This window comes from Pseudorasbora parva, chromosome 20, assembly GCF_024679245.1.
Source record: "Pseudorasbora parva isolate DD20220531a chromosome 20, ASM2467924v1, whole genome shotgun sequence".
Taxonomy (NCBI): domain Eukaryota; kingdom Metazoa; phylum Chordata; class Actinopteri; order Cypriniformes; family Gobionidae; genus Pseudorasbora; species Pseudorasbora parva.
This window is the reverse complement of record NC_090191.1, coordinates 36,703,062-36,721,745: the sequence shown is the minus strand read 5'-3', so window position 1 is coordinate 36,721,745 and position 18,684 is coordinate 36,703,062. Positions and strand designations below refer to the sequence as shown.

The following is an 18,684-nucleotide window of genomic DNA, read 5'->3' as shown; positions in this document are numbered from 1 at the left end:
TATAAAGCACTGAAAACCATCAAAAACACAGGTGGGTAAAGAGAAAGCCATATGATGAATCAAAATTAACCACTAATAGCTTTTCCACAAGCTGAGGTAAATACAAATATATAGATAGTGCTCACAGTGTCATACACACAAACACACGATCATAATTAATGAGAAAAAAATAAATGTTTTTTAATTGTGCTTAAAATGTGCTTAAAAAACAACAACTGTAAGTTTAACGAATATGTTACTGTACAATCAAAAATTAAGGGAACTATAGGAACCAGTTTTTGAGCTTGAACCATTACAATTATAACTTTTTTCATCATTCATTATTTCTTACATTGTGCTTAATATGTCGCAACACTTTTGACAATCGACACTCTTAGAAATTTCGCTAATGTGACCACACTTTATGATGGAACGAAAAACAGACAGACACATAACAGCTTTAAATAAAACAGAAACTCCCACTAGTTACTTGTTTAAGCTAACACACTAACTCAAAACGCTCCATTTATGTGAGGACAGAGCCAAAAGAGAGGGAATCGATTTCATCCCTCTTGACCCGGCGACCCTGTTCGCCTGAGCCGCCTCCGAGGGTGGCGTGGTTGGTGTGTTGCGGTGGTCCCCGCCACCGACTTTGATGTTGGGGGTGGAGTAGGTGGGTAAATGGCGAGAACGCGGTGTCCTCACATAAAACGGAGACAGTTGCCGGCACTTGGCATTTCCAGTGCTGACAGGCTGGCTTGTTTGTTCACTCTAACGAGCACTCGGACTCCATTAATGAGCGGACTGAATCCATTATCATCATCATTTCAAAAGGCAGCCCTGCACTAAACAGCTCCCCGCATTAGCTGCCGTTGCCCTTGTTGTTTCATTTGATCAGCGGTGGCAGCAGGGACTCGCCCCTCTCTAGCCTTCCTAAGCTCAAACACACACATACATACACGCTCGTTTTATTACCCTGCTACTGCAATGGCTGTGAATTTATGGGGAGAGAATTAAGCACGGAGTGGAAGTTACGGATGCTACGACCCTGACAGGAGTTAAAATGCGAGCTAACGCAGTAATGACATTGGAAGTAGGGATGTGCAACATTTTTAACAACGGCTAGTCAATGGGTTGCATGTAACAGTCTACTGGTCAGTCGTATGGATGCACTGCATAATTAAACTGATTCAGAGTCCATTACGCAGATCAAGCATGTTTTGGGCCACACAGTGCACAAAATCTGCAAAGTCTGATGAGTTTACAGATGCAACTTGAAAATGAGAATGAGAAGGGAAAAAAAAACTTTCTGAGAAGTAATTCAATTCATCAACTAGTATTATTTTTGAAAATATAACAATAACTGCAACAACAACAAAATAAGTATTACTATTATTGTATTTATTATTATTATTACTACTGCTATTATTTGATACTATGATTTAAACAAATATTTTAGCTAAATATTATTAAAGGATGAAATCCCTTATAACAACACTAATAACTAATAATTTTTATTTTTATTTTTTGTATAAATAATATTGTTGCAATTGTTACATTTAGCAATAATGTTGTAGTGTGCATGCTCTAACGTATAATAATAAAATCTCTTGTAAGAACTAAAAATATAATAACTACTACTATATTACTACTACTACTGCTACTGTTGTTGCTGCTATGATTTAGCAAAGATAATTACATTTTTAAGTGAAATTTATTTTGTAACAAAATATAATAATCATGATAGTAATAAAATCATCATCAACAACAACAAGCTATCTCTTGTAACAATGTATTATTATTAGTAGTAGTTGTTGTTGTTGTTGTTTTTGTTGTTGTTGTTGCTACATTTGTCAATAATATTTTAGCTAAAAATAAGGGAAATTGCTTTTGTAACAAATTACTATTATTATTTATTATTATTATTATTATTATTATTATTATTATTATTATTATTAATATACTACTAATAATAATAATAATGAAATCCCATGTAACAATTAAAAATATAATATTTAATAATAATAATAACAACATTAAACATCTTGTAACAATTTAAATTATCATTATTATTATTATTACTATTATTTGTTATTATTATTACTACAGTAGTATTGCTTCTAAAAGCAAAGGGGGAGGGGGAAATATAAACTCACTTGTTGACCTTACTAATCGAGCATCCCGACCCATCCCTATTAGAAGGCAAAAAAAGAGGCAGGTGAAAAAAAGAGAAGCACATCTTTTGTAAATCATAAACAATCTAAGCTAGTAGGCAGTATGAAAGTGGGCGACGATAACATTTCCATCTCTCTGCCACCTTTCTAAGGGACATCAAAGACCCAATTAAGGCCCTCTGAGCAAATGGCGTATGTGGTAGCTGCTCTGGAGAGCTGTCACAGAGTCTGTGTGTGGCTGTCGACGCCCCAACTCAGTGACAGCCTCCTTTACAATCCCAGCCCAGCTCAATGTGCCCCTCTCTTTCTCTCTCTGTTAAAGGATTTTAATTAGGCCTTGCCTGCTCAGGCTCACACAGCCCTTTTGTATGTGCTGAATGGTACAAGGACTGTGATTTGGAAGCCCTTCACAGGCAGTCACTGATGTGAGAGAGAGAATGAGAGAGCGATTGAGAGAGAGAGAGAGAGAGAGAGAGAGAGAGAGAGAGAGAGAGAGAGAGAGAGAGAGAGAGAGAGAGAGAGAGAGAGAGAGAGAGAGTGAGAGAGAGAGAGAAAGGGCTCTTTCATTTTGATATGTGCTACTTCACTACACCGAGCCCTTTCCCCCCACCCTATTGTACGATCTCTCCTTATGAAGAACTGGAAAATATTCAAATGTTAACGTGCCCGTGTTGGCTTTGATATTTAAGACAAAAGGGTACAGCGTGAGACTTACAGTGACACTTCACAAACTAGAAACGGGACATTTCATCTGACGCGTCATGATCTACCAATACACTTTCAGTCTTTAAGAGCATGCATTTGAGCGGTTGATTTCATTAGTGTGTATGTGCGTGTCAAATTATGTTCAGAAACAGCTATTTTATTGATATTCTTTTCTATAATAAAACTTTTGTCACAAGGTTTTGCCAGAGCACTATACATAGTGTGTTTACTAATGTGACTATATGTGTCAAGTAAAATCATAAAATGTGACCTCTTTAACGTCTCAGTTTCTTCTGGTCACAGATGAGATTATTTGGAAAATGTCAAATATATTAGTCTCATAAGAACAGAAATCTCACTAATATATAAATAATGACTTATTCTTTGAATATGCATTTTATATTTGAATATATTTATTAATTCTAATTAATTAATTTTATATATTATAAATATTCAAATGACTTTATTCTAAAAAAAAAAAACAATCCCAAGAGTTTCACTAGAAATAAGTGATTTCTTTCTTAGCACTTTTGTCTTGTTTTCCATTACAAATATTTTAACATTCTCAAATCAAGATATATTGACTTGAGAAGCAGAATAACTTATTATTAAGTCTTATTAAATGTGTCAAAACAAAATAAGCTTTTGCTTAAAACAAGATAAACTATCTGCCAGAGCGGGGTCAGAAAAACTTAATACACTTTTTTTTTTTTTTTTAACCTCAGTAGCAGATATTTTTAAGTTATTTTGCTTCTCAAGTAAATGTCTCACAATTTAAGAATGTTTAGATATTTGTAATGCAAACCAAGAAAATCTTTTTTTTTTTTTTTACAGTGCTCAAGAAAGATCTCAACAATTTCTCAATCCTGTGTTCAGATTTGCTAACAATTGTAATCTTACTTGTAAACTTAAACATTTGATACTATTTATGTTTCAGCTACTAATTATACTGTACAGCAACTCCTTTTTCACCCGTTTAGTTTTAATTCTCTTTAATTCTGTATAGCATTCAAGGAGAAATATCTGTTAAACTTTAGACATTCTACTACCTGTAAGTAACTTTGCAACTACATTTCATCTAACTCTCATTAGAGTATTAGTAGAATGTAGTAGACTGTTTATAAACTGTTAGTTTAGGGTTAGGGTTTGTTGAATAAGTTGACACGCATTTGCAAAGTTACTTAGTGCAACATCTAAAGTAGACCACCTCAGTTGATACCCACACTCTACAAAAGTCTCTCAAGGTTTGAAAAAAAAAAACTCCCTTCAAAATGTTTTAGTTGCATTACACTTTCAGTAAATATCATAAATATATGCAGCTATTTTTTTATCAAACATTTGCCACAAAGACACTGTATTGTGCATGAGGTGGCATACAAAACATCTATTATAACAGTTACAAGATGAACTAGAAAATATACAAAAAGGCATACGCACGGGTGTATTTATCTCAATAGCCAACAATACATTGTATGGGCCAAAACTATTCATTTTTTTAATGCAAAAAATCATTAGGATATTAAGTAAAGATCATGTTCCATGAAGAGATTTTGTCCATTTCCTACCAAAATTACATCAAAAATGTTTTTATTATTAGTAATATGCATTGCTAAGGACTTAATTTGGACAACTTTAAAAGCAATTTTGTCAATATTTTTCTGCACCCTCAGATTCCAGATTTTCAGCTTATTTATACAGCTTTCAGAAGATGTATACATCTCTTTTTTTTTAATTGACCCTTATGACTTGTTTTGTGTCCAGGGTCCCGTATAAAAAGACATGATACATGCATATATTACAGCCTGGTGTGTCTATACAGCGTGTGGCGCTTGATATCGGAAACTCTTGGATCTCACGTGGTGATGGCACGTTGCCAGTCGCCCTCCTCCTCCATCGCCGCACCATCCCACCAAAGCAGGGGCCTCCGTTTACCAAGCATGCCCAAAGCAGGGCAGGCGGGCAGCCATGCATCATCACCCTCCCCAAGCCAAGACACCTCGTGCTGGGACGGTGTCCCCCCTCTCTCCCTGACATTCCTCTCTGACAGCCCTTTACATCTGCCTGCGCCGCACTCCGTCGGCAGACAAAGAAATTAATACCCCAAGTGACTGTGTTTTAATTAAGCAATTTCATGCAAATTACACATTTTAGATTGTCAAATAATATACTGCGCAAAATGGAAGGCTGGCTGATCTGATATGCATGGAGCGTTTTTCTTCCAGGGCACTGTGCATACATGGAAAATGAACAAAAATGCTAATTTCTAATCTATTATGCAAACAGTATGATACTTACATAGATTTGCACGCCTTTCTCAGTATGGCTGAGCAATGCCTTTGTATTGTGTATTTAAGGTGCTCGAGTGTTTAAAAGTCTTGTTGTTGTAGCCTTTTGGCCACATATTTACTTGCGTAGCTTTTCGGATTGCGCCGCGAATGCAGATGCAGCAGCATGCGTGCTCGGTTCAAGTTTGTTTTCGTTTGTTTGCGGTGCCGCATTCAAATGAAATCGCAACACAAATTAGCACAATGAATTGCATGAATGCATAAAGAACAAACAAATTATACACCTAAAGTAAACCTAAATAAAAAATAACTATTCAATATAGCCATCCTTTTAATGCCAATTATGCTTGGGGGGGGGGGGGGGGGGGGAGAAGAGTCCTTTCCTGCCTTACATTGTTACAGAATCAGCCAATATAACTAACAATATGTACAAATTATTCATATGTGAACAAAAGCCTTTTTTTCCCTCCCCAAGTTGATTTGATTTAATATTAGAGTAGAACTGCGAAGAAAGGCCTCTTGAAACCGCAGGCACAGAAGTCACAGGTAGCACAATGAGGCCCTCATTAACAAAGGCAAGGGAGGATTCTTGCTGTTTCTTTGTGATTCAAATACATTTAATCAAAGGTTTGTTTCAATATACTGGTACTTAATAGTGTACATTACCACATACAATACATCTGAATGAATTGCAGTCCTTCTAGTAGGCTTTTTTAATGGGAACAAATAGCAGGATAGGAGTAGGGAACCGAAGCAGTAATGGCAGGGTACGACATGGCTGTTGACGCGGTTTCTTCATCTTCAGTGCAGAGTTGTTCTTTAAATGAACCATCATACCGTAATCGCGCCCGGTGCATATTAAAATCAGGAAACAATAAAGGAACAGGGCTCCACACCAGGTCTAAAATATCCTTTCCCAATTACGGAGCTTTGAATCAGACTTACGAGCCCCTCCTGTGTTTGTGTGCGCGAGTGTGTGTGTCCGCGAGTGTGTGAAGGTTTTGAAGCGATCCCACTCACCTTAATCAAGTCAACAAGGGGGTGGAGGCGGGTGCATGGATGGTGCTTGTGCGTGATTGAATTTTGATGTGCGTCATTGAGGCGCGAATTCCAAGAACCGAACCGGCAGCCGAACAGCATGACTTCTTCTCGGGTGGCAAATGCACTTCATCTGAAGGTCACGTCCCTCCGGGGAAGTGGGCTCAGGCAAGCGGAGGTCAGATCTGTTTGAGAGGAAATAACGTTTGAATCGCCAACAAACAAGTGAGGAACTAATGGGCAACTTGAGTGTCGACAGGAGATCTGTTGTTAAGCAAAACTGAAATGCAAAGGAATATGGAAGTCAGTGGGTGCCGTCAACTGTCTGTTCAGTTTCATTTAACTTCTTTGGATGCTTCAAAGGAACACTCCACCGTTTTTAGAAATAGGACTTATTCAACTTCTTTCCTACATTTAGATATGTGGGCAAATGCATTTTTGTCTCAGTGCATGCATTGTTTTAGTTTGGCAGGGTCGTTGCTAGCTTAGCTTAGCATAATGAATAGAATCCTATGTGGCCAGCTAGCATGTGCCGAGTAAAAGTGATCAAAATAAACAAACAAAAAAACACCTAATTTCTTCTCGTGGCCTGTGTATTCACAATGAGTACAAATAGCGATGCAGATTAAGACTAGGCGATTTTATAGGCAGATATTGACTTGGGACTATGGCTCAACACTTTGAAATATCTCTGCACCCAAGTTCCAGTGCTTCACCTGTGCTTTTCCATAATATAGTCCCATGTCAGTACTCTTAATCGCCTAGTCTTAATCTGCATCGCTATTTGTACTCGTTGTGAATACGCAGGACACAATTAGGTGTTTTTGTTGGATCACTTTTACTCGGGACATGCTAGCAGGCAACATATGATTCCATTCTTTATGTTAAGCTAAGCTGGCAACGACCCTGCCAAACTAAAACAATGCATGCTCCGAGACAAAAATGCATTTGCCCACATATCTTGTAGGAAAGAAGTTCAATAAGCCCTATTTCTAAAAACGGTGGAATATTCCTTTAAAGTGTTTACTGTATGTGTTTATCTACAGTATTAGCCATTTTTTTGCTTTAAAGGAATAGTTCATCATTTACTCCCCTGCAAGTTGTTCCAAACGTGGATAATTTTCTTTCTTCTGTTGAACACAAAAGATGATAATACTAATACTGTAGATAAACACATACAGTGAACACTGTAAAACATCCAAAAAGCAAATTACACTGAACAGACGTCACCCACTGACTTCTACAGTATAAAAAAAAATACTACGGAGTCAACTCTGTCTGGTTACCAACATTATTTAAAATACCATACAGGTTTGGAACAACACGAGGGTGAATAAATGATGACAAGCTTCATTTTTTGTGAACTATCCCTTTTAGGCAAGAAGACGCCCCAGGAAAATTGGGTAAAAACTAGTAGATAAACACATCAACATTATAAAACACATCCAAAGAAGCAAATTCAACTTTGCTTTAAGGCAAGCACTTCCACCATTCATCCTTTCGCTACACTCCCCTCCTTGCGCTATTTTATTTCCATCTTAAGGTTCCTCAATTTCTAAAAAGGAATCTGATCTAAAGTTGAGTGCCACTCCGTGTCCAACTGGAAGACAGCGACTGCCGAGTGAACCCGATGCATCGGGCGGCCCGTGGGATTGCCTGCCGTCCTGCGGTCAGCCTCACACATATAAACACTGCTCATGAGCTGGCAGCCAGGCGTTCTCCCTCTGTTCACTGTAACAGGATATTAAACAGTAATTATATGATCCTGAGGCAATCTGATTAGCACAGAGAGAAAGCCTTATTGATCCCAGGTGCGGATCAGCAGCCAAGAATAAATATTTATTCTACATCTCTCTCTATGATGGGATAGAGCCACTCAAAACATGCTTGTCAAACAGAGCGAGTTTATGCCAGTATCAAGATGAACCCGGTCTGTGACGCTCGGCCTCGCAGAGAGAGGATGGGTAAACCAGCTAGAAATGGAAAGCTGGCAGGGAAACCGAAAAGGGGATAATGACATATGAGGAAGGGCATTACATCACTTACAACATAACTTGTATAAATATAGACTGATTTTACTCACTGTGGACCTGGCACAGAACTGGGGACGTTCAATTCAAGAGTTCACGATGGCAAAGCAATGATAATATATCAGATATTCAAGGTACCAATGGATTTTTATAGATACCATACTGATTGATTACTATGATCATATATAATGGTATTAATATGGTATACTTGCAGAAAAAAACACCATGGTACAATTTCAGTGAACAGTTCTTAAAATATATGTTTTTTTCTTAGTGTGAAGAACATTTTAATAATCTAAAGAAACTTTTTCACTATAAAGAACCTTTTGCGCAATGGAAAGATTCCATGGATGTTAAAGGTTCTTCATGGAACCACTTTTGCAGATAAAGAACCTCGATTTTGAAAGGCTTAATCGTACACCCGGCGCAATGTGACGCAGTTATCATTTTTACATCCAGTGCCACGTTTAAATAGAAAAAGCATTTGTGTAGCTGGTCTGAAAACGTGTTCAGAAGCATTGTTGGCGCAATGCTATTTTGAATACGGAAAACAACTGTGCCATAACAAAAACCTGGTCTAAAGTCAATAGTTCAGTATTTTATTTAAAGACCATGTTAGTAATATGCGGCTATAGGTGGGTGCACCATGCTCCCTTTATTATAAACACAGGGACCGAGCAGCAGCACACAAACATTCTTAAATAATTAAAATAAAAGGACTCTTCTCCGGAGAAGTGTTCAGTCTTTCTGCTCGGCCATTTAAATAACGAATCTGCCATGGCACAAGAGCAGCTAGCCTTTAAAGGGAATGGGAGATGAGACGTTAGGCCCCAAAACACATTGAGAGACTAGGGACAAGACTTTTAGCCTGGCGCACCTTTAAAAATCCATGGTTTTACTACTTATACACAAAAAATTGGAATTACTATAATACTCCAAACTATTTTGAAGAATATTATGGCAGTGCCATGGTATATGTCCATAAACCTGTAGTAATATATTTTCCAAACAATCATGATAAAACCATGTACTCGCGTCCAAAAAATAACAACGTAATAAAGTGATAGTCCAAGTCATTTCATAGAATATCATGATAATGCTATGGTAGATGTCTGAAAATATGGTATTATCATTGTACCTTGTTAAAAGACTGATAATACTGCGGTATATTATACCATAGTAAAACGTTTCAAAGTCTTTGACAAAGTTTTTTCTATTGTTATGACCGCCGCTCAAGACGTCATTTGCTAGAACCCGTTCCCAGAGAATGACGAGTCTCACTTGCTGAGACGACGGGGGGGCACAAACATCCTTTGCGGTGTGCGGCTCATTAAATCTGCCTCTGGGTAATCCAATTGATCTGCAATTCGTTTTAAGTAGCATTAAATCAATGCGCACAGACATGAAAAGCCGGGCTCCTCGTTGACTTCAGTGGAGCTACCTGCAACACTTTGTAATATTGATAATACGCCAGTCTCTCCATTTGAGCTTTCTTTTTTTCTCATGCAAATGATAGCTGTTTGTAACAGGGCCTGATCAGCGGGGTAAGAAAAGGGAGTTGAATGCCGCGGGGAATTGATTTAACTCTAGAACAATGCCAGGAAACGCAGCGCTTTTCTCCAAGACTGCCTGTGTGTAGAGATAGTGTTTATCTTGGGTGTAATCCCAGCTTCTCTGCGTCTTTAGCGAAGACTGTGGGCCTAAAGCAAGACAGGCGCTGTAAATAAGGATTTCCACCTGACGTTCTACACACCACACATGCTAAGTGAAGGACACTAGTGGAGAGGGGTAAGATGTGTCAGTGGACTAGAAAAACTGATATTTTTAATGAGAATTATCAAATTTAGCATCATCACAATATCTAAAAATCATTAAAACTGTACTTTTTTTCTACAAGCAACTCTGCATATGATGTATCTTTAATAAGCGTATTTTGTCTCTCTTTTTTACTTTATGTTGGGGGGGGGGGGTTCCAATTCATTAAAACAAAATACGCTTGTATACAAAACGTAATCTATGAAAACAAGTTGCTTAAGTACATTCATCTTTTTTAGATATTTTCATAGAAAGCCAAAGAAGCTAATTAAAGTCTAAGACGCGTCACCCATTTAATGCACAATTTGTATCAAAAGGAAAGTAGACTAAATCATTTTGCACATCAACATAAATTTCCTACATGACAGGTACAATTAATGATGTCAAAGTAAATGTATTTCAGGTCTAAAAATGCCATATACTTCCTTTATTTTGCTAAAGTTACTCTATGACTTCTTAAATGAATCTTTCCCAAAATAGGACATTTTTTAGATGCTTTGGCATAACATCTGCCACTCAAAGGAAATGCCATCTCAAATATGATTAATGTTGACAACTGTTGCAGAATTTGTAAATATATTTCCCAATTATTCAGTTTACAACTTCACATGACACAATGTACCCCTTATGTCGGGCAAGTTATAGTATGTAGCTACTTATAGATGCTTTTTTCTTATTTGAGTTTATAGTAAACATCCTGAAATATAATTAGGTGTATTACTGCCCTCTTATTGGACAACGCAAATAAAAAGTGGCACAGTTTACCCAACTCTTGATAATTCACAACACCAGCATGAACATGGAATCTGGGGAAAAAGCCCATTTGCATATTAATAGCATATAGTACAAAGTACCAGAGGTGAAGGTATAAACAAACAATGTAATTCCACAATTAAAGCACGGCATCGCGTAAGACATTACAATCCCTGCTATTGACGAATCAAACTAAATAAAATTAGAAATGGATTCCAAAAGCAAGCTCCCGGTGTGATGTGCAGACCTTCATCTGAATATTACAGCGTAATTAGGTCAGGTTGTTGAATTTTTAATGCTCTCTGAAATCATATTCGTGCTCGCAGTGTGTCAGGTAGAGCCCGGCTCCGACGATACATCATCATGCAGTGACACCAACATAATGGCCATCCCTTCAAATGTGTGACCTTTTCCAAGCTTGCACACCCCAGCGCGACATATCCAGCTACCGTGTTTGGCAGGAACCCCCTCACGTGTCACACACACCGGAGGGAATGAATGCTCAATACTAAACTATAAAATAAGACAGCCAAGCATCTGATTCATAATTATTATAGACAATAGCAGATGATTTCTCAGCTACTGTTTTTGTGTGGTGTACAGTACCACAACAAATATGACAGGTACTAGTGTGGCCAATCTAGCACTGTTTATGATATGAAAGATAACTCAAATCCTACGACTCGAGGAAAGTTGAGGAACTGTTCAGTTAAGTGATCAGGGCCCGTATTTATCAAGCTTTTTAAAGTGCCATTTTAGTTTTAAGTGCTGAGAATTCATGAAATGTATTCCTACTTTCAAACTTAAGTATAAAAGCAAGTTATCAAATGTCTTAAAGCTAAGAATCACTCTTACACTCCCAGTTATTTAAGACAGCTCGAGAGGTCTCTCAAATGGTTAGGAGTTGCCAGTAGGGGCTTGTGATGGCACTGAGGAGACAGAGACGTGCACAATTTTTTTAGAAGAGGAAGAATGTTTTAGAAATGTTAGACAATGAGCAGTTAATCAAACGGTATCGTTTGGACAAAGCAGTATCTTCTTTGTCAGTGCTGGATAATGTTGGACTACACTTGCCTTTCATAACATTCTGCTGTTCAGACTAATTTTTAGCGCCAGTTTGGTTTTCTTTTGGAATCCATGGTGGCTGATTATATCATGAAATCTAGGCTATATATAGGCAGGTCAGTTAACAGCACACCAGTTTAATTTTTTTAAATTAAGAAATGGTGGAAAACGTGATTATCTTTCATTTCAAATGTGTATAGTATAATTATTTTTTTGTCAAATGTGTGCTGAATGTAAACTCCACTTAGGAATTTCACCATTCAATGTGAATTTATCTAAGAATATATTAAATAAGGACATCTATTCAGTGATTGGTTCATACCTATGCATCATCCACAGCAAAGTGTCGTGAATCAACTCTAAGACTGACATTTAAGATTTAGTCCTACACATTAAGTATGATTGGGATGCTTGATGACTAACTATTAAGCGCAGCTTTGAGCCAAGATTTTGAGCCAAGTCAATTCTTTGCAGTGTTCTTGTGAGTAACTCTAAGATGCTTGATAAATACGGGCCCAGACATAGTTTTCACTGATTAAAAAGGCAAAAAGTCCAATAAATAGAGCCATATCTAGTGATCAGAATACCATAAACATTTGGGTTTATCTATTAACTTTGACCAGTAATTAAGTCTCAGCCTCAGACGTTGGTTGAATGTCTAGTGCATAAGGCACACAACATTGGAAAAATTTCTGTCCGAAAACTGAAAAACGCTGCCTTTTGAGGATGCATTCTAGGGTAGGAAGGCATAAAGGCAGGTATGTTAGCATCACTTCCAGTCTCGTGATATACCTTCATCTGATGGATTTTTTTTAAGGCAACATAGATGTATCCTTCGCTTCCTTTGATATCCCACAATCCTGTGTGTTCCATTCTGTGACAGTTGAAGTGCCCCTATTATGCTATTTTAAAGATTCCTAATTTAGTTTTGGAGTTCTCCTACAACAGGTTTACATGCACCAAAGGTCAAAACACTTTAATTGTCTCATAATATACATTGCACATCACCACAATGTTCACTGATTCTCAAACGATAGATGAATCAGTCTCTCTAAATCGCTCATTTTCATGAACCTACTCTGCTCTGATTGGACAGATGGCCCAGTCAGATTGGCCAATGAAAGCTGCTATTCAGACATTCTGCCGTTAGTTGAAACCACCTAGCAAACACCCAGAACACACTATTAACCACATAGATACACACTAAAACCACACAGAACACCATAACTGCATAGCAAGGTGTTCTTCAATTTTTATTGACACCTAAAAACTCACTTTTCATTTTTTTATTGCTAAATTCATGCTCTCATCATAAAAATCTCGCTAAAAATTATTTTTTTACGCACCGTGTGGACCCCCTCACCTCTCTCTGGTGTACATGATGAGAGTGAATACTCCAGACTGGAGTGGAAGTGTCCACATAAGGCCATAAAAGAGAGCCCTTTCTCATGACAGGGTCTTTGATGTGAGCAGTTCTATGAAAAAGGTCAAAGGTCAACGGTACCCACTTTCCTCACACTTTAAACCCCCTAATAGACAAGAAGAGACAAAGCATACAATTATCACCAGGTCACACAGGCCTGTTGCTATTAAAACCGGTGGAGGAAAAAAGGTGTGGATCAGGAGAGAACTCTAGCTGACACTTTGCTCACCCTCAGTGTGTAAAATCCTTCATTAGAGAGTGATAGCTCATCCCACGCCAGCTTTTCAACCCAAACCTCACTTCTGATCCCATAATTATCCCGAGATGGAAATGATTGCATCTGGAGTTTCCAAACTGACAACTCTATTTGCACTGAAATAATCCTCTTTCTTGGCTCCTGATACCTGAGAATAATCTACCCAGTGGAGCGGGAAGGCACCGCATCCCCCTGCCCCGCGCTCCGACGCAGACGCTCAGTAATTTAGCCATCCAGCGAGGGCTTTTTGAAGCATGCCGTATTCTAACTAGAGCTTTTAGCTTAGCCTGCTATGCTGTAATTTAGGCCGGGCTCAGAGAATGACAGCTTACATATGTGCCGGCTGTGTTGTGGGGATCCAAAGATTACACCACCTGCCAATAAAATGCATGGCGGAGCACGCTAAAGGAGCGTGGATGCAAGCTCTGCATAGATACGGTGTGAAACTGACCCTACAATCCCCCATGGTATCCATGTTAACACCCTCAACTTTAACTGGGTTTTTAAATGGTTGTTTGACCCCGAAAGCAGAACTAAGGTCTGGTTTGCATGTTTGTGTAGGGCTATAACAATGTATAATTTCAGAATAAAATAATTTACAAACAAGGGAGAAAAAGTAAAAAAAAATCCTTTGACATGTCAAACCAGATAAATGGATGGATGGATGAGGCTATACACACCATTCAGGCATAACATTATGACCAATATTGTGTTGGTCCTCATTTTGCTGACAAAACAGCCCTGACCCGTCAAGGCATGGACTCCACTAGACCCCTGATGTGCACCAAGATGTTAGCAGCATATCCTTTAAGTCCTGTAATTTGTGAGGTGGGGCCTCCATGGATCAGACTTGTTTGTTCACCTCATCCCACAGATGCTCGGTTGGATTGAGGTCTGGGGAATTTGGAGTCCAAGTCAACACCTCAAACTCATTGTGCTCCTCAAACCATTCCTGAGCCATTTTTGCTTTGTGGCAGGGCACATTATCCTGCTGAAAGAGGCCACAGACACCAGGGAATACCCTTTCCATGAAAGGGTGTACATGGTCTGCAACAATGGTTAGGTAGGGGGTACGTGTCCAAGTAACATCCACATTGATGGCAGGACCCAAGGTTTCCCAGCAGAACATTGCCCAAAGCATCACACTGCCTCTGCTGGTTTGCCTTTTTCCCATAGTCAGTGCATCCTGGTGCCATGTTTTCCCCAAGTAAGCGATGCACACAAACCCGAATATATATTATATATATATATATATATATATATATATATATATATATATATATATATATATATATATATATATATATATATATATATATATATATATATATATATATAAAATATTTTTGGCTTAGCCTGTGCAGTTTATGGAACATTAATATTGATACAATATTAATATTATAATTAAAAACCTTCATACTTCGTCCATTGATTACCTTTGTACACTTTAAAGTGCTCTTTAAACAAACTGCAAAAGAAATGCTGGGGAAAAAAGTGTTGAATAAGAGGAAATGTAAGTCACGCTGGCTAGCAAATTAATAGAAATTGCACCTTAAAACAGCATTAACAACTTATGAGGCCCATTCATTAACCGGCCGGGTGTTAATCCATCACTGAGAGAGAACCATGAAGGACGTCCTCTTACAGCGCCCTGGCAGGAATAATCACACATTTTTAAAATTAAAATTCAGAGGAGAGTCCATGTATCACAAGTGAGAGGCCATGAGATAATAAAGGCAACGCAGGTAATAATAAATAGAAGACAGTGAATGAGAGTCATAAATACCCCAGCGAGCGCTAGTATAGAGTCACGTTTGACAGGATTGTAATGATGGGTAAATACATGCTGTTTATCCATTTGACCTGACACTTTCAATGAAGAGGAGTGTGTAGAATGAAGGGATGAAGAAAGACTCCCATCACAGGTAAAGATTAAGAGCAACTATAACAACTATTACAAAAGGTTTGTTTTACTAAGAACAGAGAATTGTGCATTCTGTGAATCACTATAGAGGGACAAACTTAAAAGGTCAATACAAGTTCAGTTCTTTCATTCCCTATTGTAAGCATGACCTCAGAGCAGAGGCCATGTTGATTTAGACAAATGAAAATGTCTTTTTAGGGACAGAAGTGCTGTCAAAACATTGAAATCAAATGTTTTCACAATGTTCTGGTGTAAAAAAAAAAAAAAATAAAAAAAAAAAAAGATTAGATGTGACATGACATTAAACGAATGAGCAATGTTCAATACAAGTTAACTATAGTTTAAAAGCTGTGTATTTTAATACACATTCTCCATGTCATTCAATTGTAAATGCCTTCATTTTTGAATTTTCTTTAAATAATGAGTTGGAAATGTTCTCTGTGATAATCATCATTATGCCACAAACGCTGTTAATAGCCAGAATATTCATTAAAGATAGTACAACAATGATCACTCTTTGATTTTTATTTTGATTTGTCAAATTAGGATCATACCCCCTTTAAAATGTTAGGTTCTGAATATCTTAACTCTTTTAACTTATTTTTATAAAGAGGCACCATGATCAAATAGCAACAACAATGTTACTCAATTAACATTGATTTCAAAGGCATGACGTTTTGTTTTGTGGTTAGCATCTTTAGCCATTGAAAAATAAGAGCCCTTCCTCTCCAGCTTCACAGGTTAAGTATAAATTCGATAAACACAATCATATATATATATATATACACACACATACACACACACACACACACACACACACACACACACACACACACACACACACACACACACACACACACACACACACACACACACACACACATATGCATATTATTATGGCCACTAACAGGTGAAGTGAATAACATCTCTTCATCACGGCACCTGTTAGTGGGTGGGATATATTAGGCAGCAAGCAAACATTTTGTCCTCAAAGTTGATGTGTTAGAAGCAGGAAAAATTGGCAAGCATAAGTTGATCATTGATGCACGTGGGGAGAGAAGGCTGACCTGTGTGGTCTGATCAAACAGAAGAGATACTGTAGCTCAAATTGCTCAAAAAATTAAGTTCTGATAGAAAGGTGTCAGAATACACAGTGTATTCTCAGTTTGTTGTGTATGGGGCTGCATAGCCACAGACCATTCTGGGTGCCCATGCTGACCCCTGTCCATTGAAAGCACCAACAGTGGGCACGTGAGCATCAGAACTGGAACACGCTGCAATGGAAGAAGGTGGCCTGGTCCGATGAATCACATTTTCTTTAACATCATGTGGATGGCCGGGTGTGTATGTGTGTGTGTGTGTGTGTGTGTGTGTGTCGCTTACCTGGGGAACAAATGGCACCAGGATGCACTATGAGAAGGGGGAAAGCCAGCTGAGGCAGTGTGATGCTTTGGGCAATGTTCTGCTGGGATACCATAGGCCCTGCCATCCATGTTGATGTTAATTTGACACGTACCCCCTATCGAACCATTGTTGTAGACCATTGTCAACACCCTTTCATGGAAAGGGTATTCCCTGGTGTCTGTGGCCTCTTTCAGCAGGATAATGTGCCCTGCCACAAAACAAAATTGGTTCAGGAATGGTTTGAGGAGCACAATGAGTTTGAGGTGTTGACTTGGTCTCCACATTCTCCAGATCTCAATCCAGTCGAGCATCTGTGGGATGTGCTGAACAAAAAAAGTCTGACCCATGGAGGCCCCACCTCACAACTTACAGGACTTAAAGGATCTGTTGCTAACATCGTAGTGCCAGATACCACAGTACACCTTCAGGGGTCTAGTGGAGTCCATGCCTTGACAGGTCAGGACCAACACAATATTAGGAATGTCATAATGTTATGTCATATCAGTGTATATATGCATATGTATGTATGTTTCGCATTTATAATGTTTTGTAATGCATTTATTTGCTCAAAAATACAGTAAAATCTAAAAATATATTGCAGTTTAAAATCTTCAGTCTTCAGTGTCGCATGATCCTTCAGAAATAATTCAAACATGTTTTAATGATGTTTTTAAATAGAATGTCTTCACTGTTACTTTTGATTAATGCATCCTTGCTGAATATAAATATTAAATTATTTCAGAAAAAAAAGAATACTACTTGGTGTAACTATGTTGTTAGGTTGAATAACACAAAAAAATAAAAGCAATTTAAGTTTACCTGACAAAACATAAAAGATTCATAAAGAACCACTTGCCATTTTTGCCATGACTGTATTCACAATATTGAACAAACTCCCTGACCTTATCGTTAATCGTTTACAGTTATGAGTCACCTGTGAAAGACCAGAAGACGTGTTTGTAGAGGTTATGATGGTGAAGATCGACCTCCGACATCTGGGCTCTCAGCAGGGTGCTTCAGTCACAGGCTGTTGAGAGCCGCTGTGACTGTGTGTGTGTGTGTGTGTGGCGGCAGAATCTCCCTGGGCATCTAGGGTCACTAATAAGGAGATGTTTATGCAGAGTGTGTCAGAATCTTGGTGTCTTTTTCTCCCTTTCCTTCCCTTCTCTGTTTTCAATTATTTACCATTTTTGAGCAGGAGAGAGGGAGAGGGAGAAAAATAAGAAGAAATAAGTAGTCAAGCTTTTGGACGTTTCTCGATGCCGTACTGCACTTTTCTCAGAAACATCATGCATATTTAAAGTTAATAAAGCCTATTCCTTACCTTTTATCCAGACTTTTTAATGTTGTGCGAGAGAGGAAGAGCTGGGAACTTCAGAGTGCTACTCAGAGGCATCGGCTGTGTCCTCAGGTTCAATGTGATGAACCAGACCCTGTCCCTGAGGAAACCATACACACACACACACATCATTATTACACTAATGACATGAAAACAGCACCAAATACTACAGCACTGCTACTTCCTTAGAGATGCTTTCTGATTCAGAACGGACCGTGCTGCTAATAGGCATCAGCTTTGGTGTCAATTAAGTTTTTGTCTGGCTTTTTGGTTTTCATAAAGTATTTATGGAAAAGTAGAATGACAGAGAAATAAAACAAGAACAGCTTATTCATGTTTAAACTTTAAGATTTAAGAAAAACCGTGGAACAATCACATTTTGTCAATTAGATCCATCCCAATAGACATAGAATATCTAAAGTATACAAAAAACACTTGTCAAAGTAAAAGCTTTGGTGGGTAAATAAAATATAGCTATTAACAGTAGATTTTAT

The 18,684-nt window shown here is 38.1% G+C and overlaps 1 long non-coding RNA gene across 1 annotated transcript in view; it reads right to left on the bottom strand.

Moving 5' to 3' along the window:
- The window catches only part of LOC137048909 (uncharacterized), a 107,361-nt gene extending 89,421 nt beyond the window's left edge, over positions 1 to 17,940 (bottom strand). The window contains exons 1-2 of the long non-coding RNA XR_010899526.1: positions 17,786 to 17,940; positions 6,164 to 6,366 (exon numbers count right to left, since the gene is read on the bottom strand). This is a non-coding gene — a long non-coding RNA (uncharacterized lncRNA). The remainder of the gene's footprint in view (positions 1 to 6,163; positions 6,367 to 17,785) is intronic.
- Between the last annotated feature and the right edge of the window lie 744 nt (positions 17,941 to 18,684).